The following is a 5,845-nucleotide window of genomic DNA, read 5'->3' on the forward strand; positions in this document are numbered from 1 at the left end:
GTCTGGATTCTAGTAAGCTAGAGATGCTGAAATCAAGAAGCATTTTACCAGAAATTCATTCATTCATTCATTTTCCTTCGGTTTAGTCTGTATGTCAGACAGCGGAATGAACCGCCAACTATTCCAGCATGTTTTACACAGCAGATGCTCTTCCAGCCGCAACCCAGCTCTGGGAAACACCTATACACACTCATTCACACACACACTCATACACTACGGCCAATTAAGTTCATCAATTCCCATCGTTTCCAGAAATAATGCGTTAAAATTAACCCTTGCTGTGCTGTTGGCTGTTTTCATGCACTCTGAGGTGATTCTGAGTCTTAATTTGGCCACAACTTTCTCTTGTGCTTCAGCAAATGGGATTTTTTTGCTGCCAAATCTAATTTTAATGCATATCAAAATGGTGAGGAGTTTTTCAAAATTTCAACAATACATTCTGGGCAAATTGACCCCCCTTTGGTTATGTTGGGGGCTGTTTTTGCCCCGTTGACTTCCATTATAATCACATTTATTGCTGGCAAAGCCATGACCGCATATAATCATGCATTCTTCATTGTTGCTGGTTTTCCCTGTTGGGAAGAGGTAACATTTGTCATGTTTAATGTTGATTATTAGTTACAGTGCATAAAAAGCTTAGTTTCTGGCTTTTATATGGAGTACAGTGTGTGTGAGAGTGTAAAAGATGCACACTCACCTTGATATATTTGAGAAAACAAAAAATAAGCCCCTCAGAACACAGTAAACACAGTACTGTAAGTGTATTTCTCCACACACACACTATAATCTGCTGTTTTACTCCACAGAACCCCATATAAAAGCCAGAAACTCTTCAGCACAGGCCCATCTAAAGGGTTAAAGCTGCAGTGTGTAAGTTTGACACTCAGTGGCTGAACTAGGTATTGCACTCCTGGATCAAAACACTAGCGAGGGCAGGTTGCCAGATTGAGGACCAACAGGAGTGGGCCTGACTGTTGAGCCTAAAGGCTGATTTGAGCTGTTTTCTGACTAAAAGCAGAGGCATCTGATGGCTTCTGTTTCTCACAGGTGAACAACAGAAAACTGACAATGATCAGCTCAGGGACACCTCATGTGCTTTATTCAGTGTTAAATGCTAATAATGTGAGTCTGAATGGCATTTTACATCACATTTATTGCCAAATACTGAAAGCAGCAGCAGATAGTTCAGCTCAGATCTGGAAAATCAAATAAATCATTGGAAAATTACTTTCCAAATTGCTGATCACTGTAAATCTCGTCACATAGGGCAGGGGTGCCCAAGCTCAGTCCTGGAGGGCCAGTGTCCTGCAAAGTTTAGTTCCAACCCCAATCAGACACACCTGGGCCAGCTAATCAAGCTCTTACTAGGCTTTCTAGAAACATCCGTGTAGGTGTGTTAAGGCAAGTTGGAGCTAAATTCTGCAGGACACCGGCCCTCCAGGACCGAGTTTGAGCACCCCTGACATAGGGTGTTGTTAGGACACAGGGTTACAATATAACCTGTTCACCTAATGTTTACGCTAGTAATATTTATATCATTCGCTAATTAATAAGCTCATGTGGAACTCTGAATCTGCGACTCATTTCGGAGTCTGCTACTGTCCACCAGAGGTCACATTTCACTCACAGGCGCATGCTTTAAGAGCCTTCCTGACTTGAATGAATGAAATATGCTGTTTTCCTTCATCTGGCAACCCGGGGTGCTGAAATATAATTGGCTAAGCTGGCATTGGGCAAGTTAAAATAAAAACAAAGAGAGCCGGTCCGGCACCTTACACACATTGTACCTTTTCCCAACAGGTGAGAAGCAGCAACAATCAAGAACGCATGATTATATGCTGTCATGACTTCAAACATGTGATTATAATGGAAATCAATGGGGCAAAAACAGCCCAAAACATAACCAAAGAGGAGTCAATCTGAACAATACACAAGGCTTAAACAAGCAAACTAATCTGTCATTAAGGTAAACTAAATATAATGTTGGTTTCAGATTGGAAAAAGATTGTTTTGCTTGTTTTAAAGGGAAAACTCTCTTCATTTTGATTATTCCTGAAAACAGCTGTGTTTTATAATATATACAATATGTTTCGCTTGCCTATAAAATGCTTCTTGATTTCAGAATTTGTAGATATGTGTATTAGAAACGAGACAAAAACTCAAAGAAAAGCATATTTTGCAGTGTGAACACACACACACACACACACACACACACTCCTCCAGCAAGACAATCACTGAGGACGCTGGGCTGTTTCTATATGCACATAGTGTTTCCTTCATAGTGCTCTTTTCTTATTAAGTGTTTCTGTGCCTGTTTTCCATTGCAAATGTCTACAGATTCTTAAGATGCATTTTATTGAACGCTTCATATAGTGTGTTACTGGAGTTATTACACCACTTGTAAACATTGATGACGTACTGTTACACACAAAATAAGATTACATTAAAATTCTTTATACTAATTATTATTTATTTATAAATATGTCTCTCATTACATTTAAATTAAATATAGAAGTTTGACAAGTGTTTGTAACTTATAATCAAATACCCATCACGGTCTAAAGTCATTCATTCATTCTCCTTCAGCTTAGTAACTTGTTTATCAGGGGTCGCCACAGCGGAATGAACCGCCAACTATTCCAGCATGTTTTATGCAGCGGATGCCCTTCCAGATGCAACCCAGTACTGGGAAACACCCAAACACTCTAATTCACACACGTACACTACGGCCAATTTAGTTAATCAATTCCCCTATAGCGCATGTGTTTGAACTGTGGGGGAAACCGGAGCACCCGGAGGAAACCCACACCAACACGGGGAAAACATGCAAACTCCACACAGAAACAAAAACTGACCCAGCCGGGACTCGAACCTGCGACTTTCTTGATGTGAGGCCACAGTGCTAACCACTGAGCCACCGTGCCGCCCTATTTTCTAATACAAAAATAATCATTTTGTTCTGATTGAATGAATCGTTCCAGTGTCCATTGTGTGTTTGATTTACACACTTTCAGACTTGATTATTGATCCATTTCAGACTTGTACAGTAAATCCATCTTGATTTAACAGCGTTTAGATGTTTGGACTGGAAAACAGGAGAAATACTCAACATTATTGTCTGATCTCTGCCGTCTGAGAGCAGCGGTTCATTTAAAGGCTTCTTTCTGTCTCGTTCTGCTTTCCAGCAGATGAGGAGTTTTGTACTTTCCTTGTTTGTCGAATTCATTTATTCAGCAGCTATTTAAAACAAACATTACAGAAGCTCCAGAAATGAGTGTAATGAAAGAGAAGAAGGTATTTATTGAAATGATGTGACGAGTATTTAAAGCACATTTTTACACAGATGACCACCTTTATTTCTGAACATTCAACTCACAACTATTTGGTTGCAATAAAATAAAATGAATTGCAACTTGTGTTTGTTCGTTGTGTGTGTGTGTGCATGTGTGTGAAGCCTAAAATGCACCTTTCGTCCACACTACCCCGGAGTTTTCGAGCCCTGAAAACGGAGCGGTTCGGAAACGCTGAAGAGGCCATTTTCATTTTAAAACGCTGCTGCTGTGTGTCAGTGTGGATGGGGGGGAAACAGAGACATCTGAAAACGGAGGCGGGGCTGCAGACATTCACATGTCTAATTGGGGCTTTTTCCTCAATATCAAGTGCACAAAGTTCAGTCTTCATCCTTTCCTTAAATTCATACTTCGCAAGTTTAACATTGAAAACAAATTCCTGAGGACACATTGGGATGTGGTGGAACGGGAGATTGGCATCATGCATGTGCAGTCGACAAATCTGCAGCAACTGCATGATGCTATCATGTCAATATGGAGCAAATATTTCCAGTGCCTTGTTGAATCTGACACGAAAGATTAAGGCAGTTCTGAAGGCAAAAGAGGGTCCAATCCGGTACTAGTAAGGTGTACCTAATAAAGTGGCCGGTGAGTGTTATTTATTGTCTTTATCATGCACCAAAACTAGATAACCTCGTTTCACACATGAGTATAGAGCTGAACATATTTTTATCAAATAAATCATTTAGGGATGCACCGATGACTATAGGTTTGGAGGCTGATAGCCGATATTTTAGCCAATTTCTCTTCATGATTGCAAAAACAAAAGGAGCGAACAGCTGATTTAAATTTTTTAATTTACCTTGAGGAGTATAAACCAATCTCTGAACTTTATTATGCTTTTCTATGGCCAACTTTCTTTTAAACAAATAAAAACCACTGCCTGACAAAAACAATAATAATGCATGCATATTACCCAAAATAATCAAGAGTAAAAATTACATTAATAAATAAAAATTGGCCGATAGCCAATATTTTATCTGATAAATAAAAATATTGTTATTTTTACTTCAGAAAAAGTTTAAACTGATCTCTGAACTTTTCTATGGCCAACTTTCTTTTATATATCAGTAAATAAAATCTACTAAAATAAAATAATGCATGCATATTCACCAAAATGAAAATACCAGTGAAAAACAACAGCACAGTTTCAACCAGTGGAAAAATACAGAAGTAATTTGATTTTGTTATCAGACCGATAATGATAACATTAAAAATACCCTTTATCAGCCGATATCAATATGACGGATAGCCGATATTTTAGCCGATAATTAAAAACATGCATTTTTCTGATTAATACATAATCAGCTTAAAGATATCCGCCTAAGTGTGTTACCAGACTGATAATGATAACATTAAAAATACCCTTTATCGGCCGATATCAATATGACGGATAGCCGATATTTTAGCCGATAATTAAAAACATGCATTTTTCTGATTAATACATAATCAGCTTAAAGATATCCGCCTAAGTGTGTTACCAGACCGATAATGATAACATTAAAAATACCCTTTATCAGCCGATATCAATATGACGGATAGCCGATATTTTAGCCGATAATTAAAAACATGCATTTTTCTGATTAATACATAATCAGCTTAAAGATATCCGCCTAAGTGTGTTACCAGACCGATAATGATAACATTAAAAATACCCTTTATCAGCCGATATCAATATGACGGATAGCCGATATTTTAGCCGATAATTAAAAACATGCATTTTTCTGATTAATACATAATCAGCTTAAAGATATCCGCCTAAGTGTGTTACCAGACTGATAATGATAACATTAAAAATACCCTTTATCGGGCGATATCAATATGACGGATAGCCGATATTTTAGCCGATAATTATTAGTGTGAATTTTTGTTCGTTTTCTTCATGATTACGAAACCAAAGGCAAACCCACACAGTGAACAACTGATTTTATTTTACTTCAGAAAAAGTTTAAACTGACCTCTAATGATAACAGTAAAAATACCATTTATTGACCGATATCAATATGACGGACAGCCGATATTTTAGCCGATAATTTTAAAAAAATCTGAATTTTTCTGATTAATACATAATCAGCTTAAAGATATCCGCCTAAGTGTGTTACCAGACTGATAATGATAACATTAAAAATACCACTTATCGGCCGATATCAATACAGCCGATATTTTAGCCGATAATTAAAAACATGCATTTTTCTGATTGATACATAATTAATCAGCTTAAAGATATCAGCCTAAGTGTGTGATCACACCGATAATGATAACATTAAAAATACCATTCATCGGTCAATATTAACACCTGGCTGGCGATTTATCGTGCATCCCTAAATTAAATAACATGCTTTTGAAATGATACTCTAAAACTGTGTTCAAACGCTACGTGACATCCAAAACGCGATCTTTAAAAGGAGTCATGCAAAACTTCTATTTTAGAAATAGACTCTTTTTTTCCGTGACATCGCAGCAGAACAACAGCATAAACTACAATGACAATCACC

This window comes from Danio aesculapii, chromosome 8 (assembly GCF_903798145.1).
Source record: "Danio aesculapii chromosome 8, fDanAes4.1, whole genome shotgun sequence".
Classification (NCBI taxonomy): Eukaryota; Metazoa; Chordata; class Actinopteri; order Cypriniformes; family Danionidae; genus Danio; species Danio aesculapii.